Source organism: Leopardus geoffroyi, chromosome D2 (assembly GCF_018350155.1).
Source record: "Leopardus geoffroyi isolate Oge1 chromosome D2, O.geoffroyi_Oge1_pat1.0, whole genome shotgun sequence".
Taxonomy (NCBI): domain Eukaryota; kingdom Metazoa; phylum Chordata; class Mammalia; order Carnivora; family Felidae; genus Leopardus; species Leopardus geoffroyi.
The window spans coordinates 9,066,774-9,081,670 of NC_059334.1; the positions used below are offsets into that span (position 1 = coordinate 9,066,774).

Sequence of the window (14,897 nt, forward strand, 5' to 3'; positions counted from 1 at the left end):
GCAAACACTTAAGGAAGGAAGAAATGATACCAGTTCTCTACAACCTCTTCCAAAAAGGAGGAGTAGAAGAAATCCTTCCTAACTCACTCTGTGATGCTTATTATAGTAGCAAAAGCAGGCAGAGACATTATAGGAGAGGAAAGCAACAGGGGTGCCTGGCTGGCTGAGTCAGTAGAACACGCGACTCTTAATCTCGGGGTCCTGAGTTCGAACCCTAGGTTGGGTGTGATTACTTTAAAAAATTCTGAAAAGCAAAGCTAGATGCCTGTATGTCTCCGAACATAGATGCTGAGATCCTCAATAAATCATCACCAAGTTGAATCCCACAATATATAATTAGGGGCCATGACCATGTGGTAAAATTTATTCCAGGGGTGCTGTGCTGGTTCAACATTTGATAGTCGGGTAGTCACCTGTCGCATCAAGAGGCAAAAGAAGAAATAATCATGTGATCTTATCAATAGGTGCAGAAGAGCCTTTGACAAAACGTTAACCCACATCCACAATAAGAAATCTCAGCAGGCTGGGAGTATGGGGAACATTAACTTGGTAGAGAACATCTCCAACAGCCCTACAGCTAACGTTGTACTCTCATGGTGAGAAACTAGATGCTTTCCCAGGGAGAAGAGGAGAGCACAGAGGTCCCGGTCCCTGCTCTTTCACCCTCCTTCTGGAAGTCCTCGCCGACAGAGCAAGACCAGAGAAGGAGAGAGGCTTGGATTGGGAAGGAGGAGAGAAAACTGTGTACAGTCACACATAACATGATTGCCCACGTAGGAAATTTCCAGGAGTCGACAATAAAACGCGCTGACGCGAGTTAACGAGGTTTTAGGATACGGCGATTGGGTGGGTGGGAAAAAGAAATGAGCCGTTAGGTAACAGGAGACAGGCAGGAGCCTTTACGTGCATACTGTTGAATGAGACAAGCCACTCTGAAAGGCTTTCCACCTTACGTTACCAGTTATAGTGCATTCTGGAAAGGCACGTGGGGAGACAGTAAAAGGATCGGTGGTCGCCAGAGGATTGAGGCAGGGGAGGGAAGGCGGAATAGGTGGGTCATGGAGGACTTTTAGGGCGGTGGGAGTATGCTGTGGGACACTGTAACAGTAGATGGCGTGCGGATCCTTTGCCGGTGCCCCAAAAGGTAACAAAGGGTAAGCCCTAATGTAAACTGTGGTCTTGAGGTAGTACTCCTGTATCAGCATTGAGTCATCAGTTGTAACAAATGGACCACACTACTGCAAGATAGGAATGATGGGGGGCTGCAGAGGGGTAGGAGTGAAGGGGTGTATAGGAACTCGACTTTCTGCTCCATGTGTCTGTAGCTCTACGACTACTCTAAAATGTAAAGTGTATGAAAGAAATGAACCATCCTGTCTGCCTTTAGCAATATAGAGGAATCTCCGAGGGTGTTTCTTCTATAATTACAAAGTTAGAAACACAGTATTCAGTACCACTTTTCCCACGGTGGGAGGCAGAATCCTATACTGACCATCACTAAAGCCTATTTTCAGCTGTAGCTTCCTGTTGTTATAAGCCACCTTGTCTTTTCTGCAAGTATCGTAAATTTCTCACCTCTCTTCATAACACCTTGTTTCTGTACTAAGCTTCCCTTGGTCCTGTGTTCCTGCACTACAAATATAATGGCCACTGATGAACATCTGAGCTGTGTCTATAGTCTTCAGAATATTTTTAATTACGGTAACTGTGGTCTGAAGTTAAGGCCTAGTGTCCTAGACTCTTGACATCTGAAACCAACATGGAGTGAACCCTCCGAGCAGGAGGCAGTTAACACAGTGGGCATCACTAAGAGGATGGTCCATCTAAGACCCGGGTCACCACGTAAGACCTAGTTCATCCAGTTGTCATTAAGTGATTGTTGTTGACTAACGAGGTCTGAGATAGGACAAAGGCCACCTGGGACCGAGCTACCGGTTGCTGGCAGACACCTCTTGCTGTGGACTGTGCTGCCTGTTTTGGGTGTCACTGTTTCCTCCCCTGGCAACAAGCTCTTGGCCCTAAGAATTGTTAATTGGCTGTACCCCAGGTGCCTGGGCTCCGGGTTCAGTCAGTTTGGCTGGTGTCGTGAGACGCTCCGCCTGTAGAGGCAGTGACGACACCGCACTTTAACTGGTGAGCATTTGAGCCCCAGCTACCCAGGGTCGAGGGTCTGGCTGGCACTCTCCGGTTACCGTGTACCGTGTGTTGGCCGGACGTCCCCGGCTGTTCAGGGTAGCCACGCTTACCAGTTTTTGTCATTGTGCCCCAGCGGGGAGGGCATGCAGATGGCCCTTGGTGGAAGTTTGGAAAGCTGGGCTGCCCTGGCCCCGGGAGCATGAAGCGTGCACGGCCCTCTGTGCGTGATGAGCTGTTGTTCACGTGCGGGCAGCGGCCGTCCCCATCTCTTGCTGCTCCTTCCCCTGCTGCCGTTGCACACACGCCTCACGCCCGAGGGTGCCGAGGTGCACACCTGTGGTGTCCTGTGGCCCGGAGGCTGATGAGAAACAAAAGGGGACGTCTTCCAAATCGCCAGAGGAAGGACCTCCACTGCGCTAATGCAGAACCCTCAGCAAGTGAACCTGGGGTTTGCGAGGCACTGGGGTTTTTTCAGTACACCAAAGGACTAACCTTGGAGTCCTGGGGCTTGACGGCCTTGACCCTTGCCGTGCCAGAATGACCTTATTGTTTGTGAACCGTGACCCCAGAGAGATTGACTGCCGTTCCCTGGAGGAAGCGGCAGCTGCCTGTGAGGCGGACTGCCGGGCTGTGGTCCTTTCCCTTGTAACCACCCAGGCCCCCGCCACAGGTGTCAGGATGGAGACAAAAACTGAAAGCTGTCACTTCACATGGCTAGAAACCCAAAATACTGGGAGGGAATTTGTAGAGAGAGAAATGAGAGAGAAGAAACCTGCACTGTTGCAAAAAGGCAGCCCCACAGAAGACGTTCGGTCAACCGCCGGCTTATGGGCCACGCTTGCTCCTTGCAGCTGTGCTCTGCTGCCTCTGTTGAGAAAAATTCTCATCCTCCTGCTCAGAGGGGAAGCACTCACCCTGTGCCACAGCAGAGGGGATCATTGGAATGCAGCGTAAGCCCAGGATCCTTAATCCGTATGAAGCAATGTAACCTTTGCCATAGAGTGGGCTCTTGAGCCCGTAGAGCCTCCCTGGAGGCTCTCTGGAGAAGGCAACTTGTACGTGCGATCAGAGTAAATAGAAAAGCCCCTGACGTATATTGAGTGACAACAAAAAGGAAAGAATTGGCAAGAAAGAATGAGGGGTGGGAGGAACTTAGGTACGGGAAAAGGAAACAACGAAATGACAGAAATGAAGGTGCACAGATTGCCCCAGCTGGGAGTCCAGACTATACGAAGATAACTTATGCAACAGAAGATCAAAGGGCACTAACTGGCTTTTGTACCTTCGCTAGATCGTTTGTGAAATGACTTAAATACCTGCTGAAACGCACCGTTGACAAATTGTCACGACCTTAACACAAGGCTTGAATTACAGCTGTATTTGGGCCTTCGGCTGAATTTGATCATGTCATTCCCTAAAATCTTAGAGGAGTTACTGACTACAAAATGGAGTGCGGGTGACTGTTTCCTCAGAACTTATATGTTGAACTCCAGTCCTCAGGGTGATGGTCTCTGGAGGTGGGGCCTTTGGGATGTGATGAGGTTATGGGGGTAGAGCTCTCAGGAATGGGAGTAAAGCCCTCACAAGTGTTGAGCGAACGCCTTTGGCTTTTGCACAAGTGACGACAGAGCAAAAGGACAGCTATCTGTGAACCAGGAGGCAGGCCCTCCCCACGTGCTGCTACCGCTGGCCCCTTCATCTGTCTTGGACTTGAGGGCCTCCAGAACTGTGAGAAATAAATTTGTGTTGTTTGTAAGCCACCCGGGCTGTGTTATTTTTTTTTGCCAGTATGAACAACCTGAGACATTCGGATGAGTAGGTATGTTTTCTCTTAATCCACAGAACTATTGCCTGAGTTCTCCGTGGTCATAGTACCCACTGACTTAATTATAGCACATTCCCATGGTAGGTTCCAGTCGAGTGAATATGAACTTTTGGCACGTAAAATTTGGGTTGTCAGAAGGGGACCCCCGTGTACTGTATGTCCCGGTTGAAAGCATGGTACCCACCTGTTCAGAGACGAAGTGATTATCACTGCTGCTTCTCCATTCAGTATTCCAGTTTACTGCGTTCTTAAACCTGGAAATAGTGTTGGCATGTCACAGTGGGTCACCGCATCCTTAATGCTGTGGCCAATTGTCCGGGACCCAACACCACTGTTCCTGAAATAACTGCCTTCGTCTAAGCAGCAACCAGTACATATTTTGTTACTATGGGTTTTGCCAATACATTCTCCCCAGTGCTGTTTTCAGCAGCCTCAACCACAGTTTGCCTTTGCCTCCAAAGGGGCCCGGTACACCTTCAGCAGGCTGCCAATGGGATATGCCAGCAACTCTTTGCCATTGCACATAGTCTTTGCAGGGGATACCTTAATTGCACCCAGATTTCTTCAGGAACCCAGGTATGATATATTGATGACCTCTTCCTACAAGGAGATCCTTCACCCACGTATTAGGCGTTCACATACAAAAGTTGTGATAATTCATTTTCCTATACATACTGCAAAGATCTACCTCAGGTAAATTCCCTGAAAATTACTTGTAAACCTGGGACTGTTGCATCCCTGCCACTGTCATGAAACTGCTACTGACTGTTCTTTGTCTTGTGTGTTCTTAGCACACAGAATGTTAATACAAATGTGTCTTTTCTTCTTGGGTTCTGCAAGCGACATATTCCCCACTTACACAGTTTGCTCAATTTTATTGATGGCTTCACCATCAATTGGCCCAACTTGTATAGGACCCCCTTCAAAAACAGTCTCTAGAATCAATCCACATTGAAGTCAACAGGCACTCCTGTGAGTGCCTTTCTTCACTGCAGAAACTGCCAGTATCCCCCCATTCCTCCTGGAGTTTGTAGACCCCCCTCCCCCCCGCCAGGGTGGCCATAGGTTGCCCAGTGTCTTCTGATGCAAGAAACTACCTTCTTCAGCCTTGCAGTAATCCCCATTGGAGCATCAGTTGTTGGTCATATACTTGGTGCCCCAGCACAAAGAGGCTCCCTGAGCCTGGGACCCTCCATACCCAACTGCCTGTTGTAGCTTGAGTCATGGAAGCAGTACCTTGCAAGCATGGTTACTGACACTTCCTTGCTGCATGATGGAGCCAAACGTGGGGTCTCTGGCGTATCCCAGCTGCAAGGGGGCTGTGCTCTTCTGCTTCATTCAGCCCAGCTGTGGTGCTGGAAGAGATCCCCTTCTCACAGACCCCGTTACCGGGACTGTCCCTTGGAATGAACTGAATGAGCAGCAGTAGCAGTTCTTAGACTTTACAGATGCCATCATCGTCCTGACATGTGATGGAGCTCGGGGGAATGTTGCTGGTTTTCATCCCTTATCCAGGATGTCCCTGATGAAGGGAAGGACCCAAGAGTCTGCATAACTGGCCAAACATCAAGTAGTCCTCTTAACACTGGAGCCTCTGGTCAAGAAGTGGCCCCATCTGCTCATTTTTATGTACTCTTGGGCCATTAACCCAAGAGGTGCCCCACCGTGGGGTAAGGAATTCTGGAAATGTCTTGCCTCACAGTACAGCCTGAATGTAAATCACGGTAACAGATGTTTCTCCAGGTCCTATGGCTATGATACAGGAGCCGACCAGGATATTCCTGTTCCCTTCCTAGTTCCATACGTTACTGATAGTGACCAAGGCACTCCTGTCACTTCTCAGTATGGACAATCCTGGGCTCTTGAAAAAGGCGTTCGTAGAACATTCGCTTCCCCTGTAAGCCGCCGGCGTTTTGTTTAATAGACCACCTCTTGCAGGTGGGATGTGAGTACACCTGTGCAAGTGTCGCTATTTAAAGTGCCTGCTCAGTGCTGAACTTAGACAAATGCTCACAATTCTTGCAGTAGTGCTCATACATTGCAGTTAATAAAACCTACTCTGGAAATTTTAGATGTTTTCAACCTCCCAGCTCCCCTGCATCTTCCATTGGGGAGATGAAAGAAGGCACTATTAAGTGGTTTCCTAAGTGTAAAGGTTTCAAAACATATTTGCAAATCTTTGACCCTTATTGAGAGGGAAGGTCTGTGTCCCTTCATTTTTTTTTTTTTTTTTTTTTTTTAGTATATTTATTTTTGAAGGAGAGAGAGAGAAGCTAGGGTAGGGACAGATGATGTGGGTGATAGAGAATGCCAAACAGGTTCTGTGTCAGCAGTCCAGAGCCTGAAGCGGGTCTCAAACTCATGAACCATGAGATCATGATCTAAGCCAAAGAACTGTGAGATCATGACTAAGCCAAAACCAGGAGTCAGACATTCAACTGAGTGAGCCACCCTAGTGCCCCTGTGTCCCCTCCTTTTGAATGTGGGCACATTTGTAGATCATGACCTGAGCCGTAGTTGGATGCTTAACTAACTGAGCCAGCCTGGTGCCCCTGTTACATTCACTTCTAAGAACATTTTGTTTGTTTGTGGATTGGTTAGTGCTAGTGTATACAAATTCATTTGCTATTAATATATTGATCTTGCGTCTTACAAACGTGTTGTAATGGTTTATTACTTCTGATGTTTGTTGTCTGGATTGTAAGAATATTCTATATAGAAGTTTATGTCATCTGCAGGGAGAAAGAGTTTTAGCACTTTGTTTCCAATCTGGATGCCTTTTCTTCCACTTTATTGCCTAATTGTCCTTTCTAGGACCTTCAGTACCATATTAACTAAGTGGTAAGAGTGTGTAAAGGCATTTACAAATTCAAAACGAGGCTTAATATTCTGCTAAAAATGAAGAGACATCCCTCCTTGTAGATTTTCAAGTTGCAAATTTTTTCTCTGCGCCATTGAGAATAAACCATAAATCTTGTTAAATGTCTCTTGGCAGTTTTACAACTTAGAATATCTTTCCTAAGGACCTCAGAACCATCTGTTTGGAATGTAAACTTTGAGGGAGCTGGCAGTTCTGTATCCCAGATTCTATGAGAGTGTAGAAGCTTAAACTTTGGTAGTGGGGGCCTTAATCCATGTTGCAAAACTACCTACTGTCTTAAGGATATGAGAATCTTGTGTTTTAACTTGTTGTAACACCAATAAACTAACACAGGTGGTCATTCTAATTACCAGGTAAATTTAGGGGAAAGAATGTGTGACAAAATGATGGTGTGAAATCCTCCTGCTTGAGACTAGTTATTGTTTATCTTTGCAACATTTATGTGATGGGTTGTATCTGCTTGACTATAAAGAAGGGTGAGATTTCTTTCTGTCTTTCGATTGTATGTGATATGTATCCTGGCACTGAATGATAAAATTGTTTTCTTTGTGTTCTCCCTGAGTGGTTAAGTTTATAGGTTCGGAGAAGATTTTGTTTCAAATCATATTGCCCTAACAATGTTGGTGATACGAGTGGTGATTCTTGACCACTCATAATGCTGAATTGAGTATGCTTTCTCATCAATGATGTCTGAAAGCGCGAAGAACGAAATAAGAGAGGGATGGTACTGTCGATGTTACAATATAAATGGAATTCAAACTGTCCCTGGAGAAATTCTGCAGGTGTATTCTGCAAAAGAAGGAACCTCTAGGAGAACCAATTCATCAGCGATATAGAATTAATGAAAGAGGTGTATGTTTAGGTACTTAGCATTAATTTCGGATAAACAATGAGTCAAACTGTAGTATCATTGCCTCCTGCTTGTACGTAATTTGCTAAATCGCGCAATTCTATCCAATGTCGCCTAAGAATGAAAGGTGTTTCCAAGGAGGTGGCGCCAGGGACTTGCGAAACTCTCCCTGGTCAGGCGCAGGAACCGCTCGGGGACTTCTGCGCATGTGCGCTGCTCTCTTCCCCGTAGTTCACGTTGGGGTACGCGGCATCGCGAGAGGACTGTCCGTGTTGCTCTCGCCACAGAGCGCCTGGACGCAGGCGGGACTACGCGATGGTGAAGAACTCGGGTGGCGGTGGTTGAATGTGGGTGACCCGTGGGACGGAGGCCCCGCGTGAGAGGGGCCGGTGAAGGAGGAAACGGCTCGCTGCCTGAGCGCGGGGTGAGTCCTGCTCCGTCTGTATGCATCGAATGCGAACCAGCGCGTCCCCGCGCTTGTCACCCGGCGAAGGTTCGTGTTTTCGTCTCCGAGGTGAAGAGTCGCCCAAGGCCTCGGTAAGACCGGCGGAAACTGGTCCGGGGGCGCTCGTGGGTGGTCGCTTCTTTCCTGGGGAGGGGGGGGGGACCTCGTTCTTCTCCACTCGGGTCCGTCTTCGTCCTCCCAGCCACCGGTGGTCAGTGTCCCGTCCCCATGGTAACCGCGTAACGCCTGCTGGGAGGTGACGGGAGCCGCTTCAGTGGTATTAGATACATTCACATTGTTGGGCAAATGTCTCTACCGTTCATCTCCGTACTCTTTTCATCTTGTAAAAACTGAAATTCTATACCTATTAAACAATAACTCCCCAATCTCCCCTACCTCCAAGCGCTGGAAACCACCGTTATACTTCCTGTTTCTGTAATTTTGACTACTCTGAGTACCTCGTATTAGTGAAATCCTGTAGTCTTTGTCCTTTTGTGACTGGCTTATTTCGCTTAGCATTACGTCCTCAAGATTCACCCATGTTGTAGGGTATTGCAGGGTTTTTTCCATTTTTAAGGCTGAGTAATATCCCATTGTACGTATATGCACATTATGCTTGTCCATTCACGTGTCCATGGACACTGGAGTTGCTTCCATGTTTCCACTATTGTGAATAATGATGCTGCCGTGAACACGAGTGGTTGAGACATGTGGTTGAGACCTACTCTTGGGTATATACCTCAAAGGAAAATTGCTGGGCCGTAAGGTAATTCTAGTTTTAATTTTGAGGAAACTCCATCCTGTTTTTACAATGGTTGTACCGCTTTACACTCTAAGCAGTCAGCAGCAGAGGGTGGGAGTTCCATTTCCTCTCCATCCTTGCCAACAGTTGCTTTTTCTTTTTTTGGTAGTAGCAATCTTAATGGGTGTGAGGTGGGATCTTACTGTACCTTTGACTTGTATTTCCTTTGGTATCTTTTCTTGTGTATTGGCCATTTGTATGTCTTCTTTGGAGAAATATCTGTTCAACTGCATTGCCCATTTTTGAATTGGATTGTTTTGGGTTTTGTTGTTGCTGAATATTAGGAGTTGTCTATATGTTCTGGATATTAATTCCTTATCAGATATATGAATTATAAATATTTTTTCCTGTGGATTGACTTTGAACTCTGTGGATAGTATCTTTTGTAGTGAAAATATTTCCATTTTCATGAAAAGTTTGTCAATTTCTTCTTTGTTACCCATGGCTTTGATGTCATATCCAGGAAAACCTTGCCAAGTCCAGTGTTGTGGATCTTTTGTCCTATGTTTTCTTCTAAGTTTTATTGTTTTAGATCTTAAATTTAGGTACTTGGTGTGAGTTGATTTTTGTGTATGGTGTTAGGTAAGGGTCCAACTTTATTCTTTTGCATGTGGCTATGCAGTTTTTCTAGTGCCATTTGATGAAAAGACTGTCATTTTCGCATTGAGTGGTCTTGACAGCCTTGTCAAAAATCATTTGACAATATGTGTGAGTGTTTATTTCTGGACTCTTTTTTCTATTCCATTGGTCTTATTTGTCCCTTTTTATGCTGGTACCATCCTGTTTTGATTGCTGTGGCTTTGTACTAAGTTTTGAAATCAGGAAGTGTAAGTCTTCCAGTTTTGTTGTTTTTCAGGATTGTTGTGGATAGTCTGGTTTCTTTGAATTTTAGCATGGGTTTTTTAAATTTCTCCAAAAAACATCATTGGGATTTTGCTAAGGATTTCATTGAATCTGTACATCACTTTGAGTAGTATTGACATTTTAACAAGAAGTTGTCTAATCCATGAACATGGGATGTGTTTCCATTTATTAATGCCTTCTTTAATGCCTTCAGCACTATTTTGTGGTTTTTATTGTGCAGATCTTTTACATCTTTGGTCCCAGTAATTCCTAAGATTTTGTTTGATGCTTTGGTAAGTGGAATTGGTTTTGTAATTTCCTTTTCAGATCGTTCATTGTACGTATATAGAAATGCAACTGAATTTTGTGTGTTGATGTATCTTGCTACTTTGCTGAATTCATTTAGTTGATGCAGCCGCTTTTTTTGTGGAGTCTTTAGATTTTTCTACATGTAATATTATTTCATTTGCACAGATGCTTTTACTTTTTCCTTTCTAATTTAGATGCTTTTTATTTCTTTTTCTTGTCTAATGCTCTGACTAGAACATCCAGTCCTGTGTTGAAGACAAGTGGTGAAAGCAGGCATCCTGACCTTACTCCTGATCTGAGAGGAATAGCTTTCTACCTTCTCACCATTGAGATTAATTTTTCTGTGTTTTCTTTCTTTTTCTTTCTTTCTTTCTTTCTTTCTTTCTTTCTTTCTTTCTTTCTTTCTTCCTTCCTTCCTTCCTTCCTTCCTTCCTTCCTTCCTTCCTTCCTTCCTTCCTTCCTTCTTTCCTTTCCTTTCCTTTCCTTTCCTTTTCTTTCTTTCCTTCTTTCCTTCCTTCCTTCCTTCCTTCCTTCCATACATGGATTTTATTATGTGGAAGTAGTTCCCTTCTTTTGTTGAGTGGTGTTACCATGAAAGATTGTTGAACTTTGTCACATGCTTTTTCTGCATCACTTGAGATTGTCATGTGGTTTTTTTATCCCTTCATTGTATTGACGTGGTATATTATATTAATTGATTTTTGTATGTTGAACCATCCTTGCATTCCAGGAATGGATCTACTTGGTCATGGTGTATAATCCTTTTTGAAAACTTCAATTAAAGTAAATTCAATGTTATTAATTTTCTAGAGAGACAGTGAGTGTGGGCGTGAGCAGGGAAGAGGAAAACGGAAAGACAGACTCTTAGACAGGCTCCATGCCCAGTGTGGAGTGTGACACGGGGCTTGATCTCATGACCCTGGGATCATGACCTGAGCCAAATACAAGAATGGGTTGCTCGACTGACTGAGGTACCCAGGTGCCCCTATTTTATTTTATTTTTTAATTGAAATATAATTAACATACAATTTTATTAGTGTAAGGTGTACAGCATACTGGTTCAACAATTGTATACATTAGTGCTTACCACAATAAGTGTAGTCACCAGCTGTTGCCATATGTTATTACAATATTACTGACTTTATTTGCTGTTGTGTACTTTTCATCTCCATGATTTATTTAGTAACTGGAAGGCTGTAACTCTTAATCGTCTTTCTCTGTTTCACCCCTCTACCAACACCTTCCCTTAGCAACTACCAGCTGTTCTCAGTATTTATGGGTCTCTTTTTTGTTTCTTTGTTCATTTGTTTTGTTTTTTAGATTCTACAGGGAAGTGAAATCATGTGGTATTTTTCTTTTTCTGTCTGTCTTATTTCACTTAGCATAATACCTTTTAGGTCCATCCATTTTGTCCCAAATGCCAAGATCTCATTCTTTTTAATGCCTATGTAATATTGCATTGTGTATATATACCAAATCTCTATTCCTTCATGTATCCGTGGACACTTGGGTTGCTTCCATATCTTGGGTATTGTAAATAATACTGCAGTAAACATAGGGGTGTGTGTGTCTTTTCAAATTAAGTGTGTTATTTACTTTGGCTAAATGCACAGTAGTGGAACTACTGGGTCATATGGTATTTCCATTTTTACTTTTTTGAGAAACCTCCATACTGTTTTCCACAGTGATTGCACCGGTTCCATTCCCACCAAAAATTTACATTTTTCTCCACATCCTCGCCAACATTTGTTATTTCTTTTTGATACTAGCCATTCTGACAGGTGTGAGGTGATACCTCATTGTGGTTTTGATTTGCGTTTCTCTAATGATGAGTGACGTTGAACATGTTTTCCTGTGTCTGAGAGAGAGGGTTACAGAGAGCAGGAGCAGGGGAAGGGCAGAGAGAGAGGGAGACCCAGAACCGGAAGCAGGCTCCAGGCTCCAAGCTGTCAGCACAAAGCTCAATGTGGGGCTCGAACCCACGAGCCGTGAGATCGTGACCTGAGCCAAAGTTGGGTGCTTAGCTGACTGAGCCACCCAGGTGTCCCTGTATGTCTGCTTTAATCAGGTGTATAAGCTCTTCATATGTTTTGGTTATTAACCTCTTTATTAGATATATCATTTTCAGATATTTCCTCCCATTCACTGGGTTGCCTTTTTGTTTTGTTGATGGTTTTCTTTGTGCAAAAGCTTTTTATTTTGGTGTAGTTGCAACAGTTAATTTTTGGTGTTATTTCCCTTGCCTGAGGAGACATATCTAGAAAAATGTTTCTATGGCCCATGTCAAAGAAGTTACTGGGTGTAGTTGTCTTCTAGGAGTTTTATGATTTGGGGGTGACATTTAGGTCTTTAATCCCTTTTGAGTTTCTTTTTTGTGTATAGTGTAAGCAAGTGATCCAGTTTAATTGTTTTGCATGTAGCTGTCCAGTTTTCCCAGCACCATTTATTGAAGAGACTGTGTTTTTCACAAAGTTTATTCTTGCTTCCTCTGTCATAGATTAATTGACCATGTAGGTATTGGTTTACTTCTGAGGTCTCGATTCTGTTCCATTGATTTTTGTGTCTATTTTCGTGCCAGTACTATATGTTTTGATTACTATAGCTCTGTGATATGTAATAATCCTTTTACTATGCTGGTGAATTCTGTTTGGAAATATTTTTTGAGGACTTTTTACATCCATGTTCATAAAAAATATTGTAGTTTCCTTGTTCTCTTGAAGACAGTTTTTTAAACTAGAAAAGGATTCACCCATTTTCCCCACCCCCCCCCCGAGTTCTCTGTATGAGCTTGTTTTTTGTTTTTGTTTTTTTAAGATTCCACATGTAAGAGAGATCACATGGTACTTGTCTTTCTCTTTCTGACTTATTTCAGTTAGCGTCATGCCATAAAGTCCATCCATGTTGTTGCAAATGGCAAGGTTTCATTCTTTTTTATGGCTGAATCATATTCCGTTGTATATACATACCACAATTTCTTTATGCATTCATCCATCATTGGACAGTTAGGTTGTGTCCATATCTTGGATATTGTAAATAGTGCTGCTGTAATCATGGGGGTGTATGTATCTTTTTCAGTTAATGTTTTTATCTTGGGGGGGGGTGGGTAAAGACTGAGAAGTGGAATGGCTGGATCATATGGTAGTTCTACTTTTAATTGTCTGGAGAGCCTCCATACTACTTTCCATAGCACCAGTTTACATTCCCACACCCAGTGCCCAAGCGTTCCCTTTTGTCTGCATCCTTGTTAACACTTGTTCCTCCTTGTGTTTTTGGTAGCCATTCTAACAGGTAGGAGGTAATATCATTGTGGTTTTGATTTGCCTCTCCCTAATGATGAATGATGTTGAGCATCTTTTTTATGGGCCTGTATGTCTTCTCTGAACAATGTGTATTCATATTTTTTTTGCAAGTGAGTTATGTGAGTTCTTTATACATTTTGAATATTAGTCCCTTATGAGATACAGGACTCAGGAATATTTTCTGTGTTCAGTAGGTTTCCTTTCTATTTTTGTTGATGATTTTCTTTGGTGTGCAAAACATTTTAGTTATGGTGTACTCCTATTTATTTCTTCTTGTGTTGTTTTTTTGCTTTTGGAGTCAAACCTAAAACCATTGCCAAGACCTATGTCAAGGAGCTTATTATTAGCACGTCTGTTGTTTTTCTTTAGGAGTTTTATATGGTTACATGTTTTCCTGTTTTCTTGTATGCCTTGTGATTTTTTGATTAAACATTGGGCATTTGAATTTAATAATGTGGTAGCTTGGAAATCAGATTCTCCCCAGTCTGCAATGTTTGCTGTATTTTCTTACTGTTTTTGTTTCTTCTTACTTATTTATTGTTTGATGGTGGTAGGCTCTCTTTGTGCCAAGGATCAGCCTGATGTATAAACGTAATGTCTTCTTAGGTGTGGATTCTTTAATTCCTGTGGCAGGTATGTCTTTGCGGGTTTCCTTATGAGAATATCTTCTTTGAGATCAGAAAGAGTATTTTATTCCACTTGGAATTGTCAGAACCAGGGCAGTTCCAAGTACATGTGTGCACTCAGATCTTTTGCGTTAAAGAATAAATTGATTCGTCAGTGTTATTTCTACTCTAATCTCTTTTTTACTCGCAAAGTCTAACACACAACAAGGTATATATATATATAGTAGAGGTTAGTAACATTATCTGGTCAGTTTTCAACAGCAAAACATGTAAGAATTTGTCTTTGAACATCTTTTTTTTTTTTTTTTTTCATATTTCCTGATTCTGACTGCTTTAGACTGAGCACAGTGTGCTTTTGCAGGGATTATTGTCATTCGGGGATGTGACTGTGGGCTTCACTGAGGAGGAGTGGCAGCGCCTGGACCCTGCTCAGAGGACCCTGTACAGGGACGTGATGCTGGAGAACTACAGCCACCTTGTCGCAGTGGGTAGGTAGTGCTTGTTTCTCAGGCAGGCCTCCAGTATGTGTGCCTGCTTTGTATTTACAGAAACCTGTAGAGTTTTTGTAGACTACAATAATATTTAGCTTTGGAATTTGGAGGCCAAGGATGGTTTATCCCTTTTGGTTGTCACAAGGAATTTGGTTCCCTGTGTCCCGTAACAGGGATTAAATTAAATTTTTTTTATTGTGTAGTCTTTGAGTTATACTGTCGTCCACCTTGAGGAGTCCTGAAACTCATGCAGTTTCTCCCACGTGATACGATTCTTATTCACAGGGTTATCCATTCCTAAACCAGAAGTGATCCTCCAGTTGGAGCAAGGAGAGGAGCCATGGATATTAGAGTCCCCAGGCCAGAGTGACCCAGGTGAGTCCGTCAGTG

The 14,897-nt window shown here is 43.4% G+C and overlaps 2 protein-coding genes across 3 annotated transcripts in view; both read left to right on the plus strand.

The window, feature by feature from the left end:
• Positions 1–14,482: 14,482 nt before the first annotated feature.
• The window catches only part of LOC123576401 (zinc finger protein 33B-like), a 40,456-nt gene continuing 40,041 nt past the window's right edge, over positions 14,483–14,897 (plus strand). Inside the window, exons 1-2 of the mRNA XM_045437198.1 lie at positions 14,483–14,504; positions 14,793–14,882. The gene's annotated coding sequence lies outside the window, so the exon portion shown is untranslated. The remainder of the gene's footprint in view (positions 14,505–14,792; positions 14,883–14,897) is intronic.
• LOC123576398 (zinc finger protein 37A-like) overlaps positions 14,486–14,897 on the plus strand; it is a 193,489-nt gene continuing 193,077 nt past the window's right edge. Inside the window, exons 1-2 of one of the 2 annotated variants that reach the window (XM_045437188.1) lie at positions 14,486–14,504; positions 14,793–14,882. The gene's annotated coding sequence lies outside the window, so the exon portion shown is untranslated. Of the gene's footprint in view, positions 14,505–14,792; positions 14,883–14,897 lie in introns of those variants that run through there. The other variant, XM_045437185.1, reaches the window with a different exon arrangement.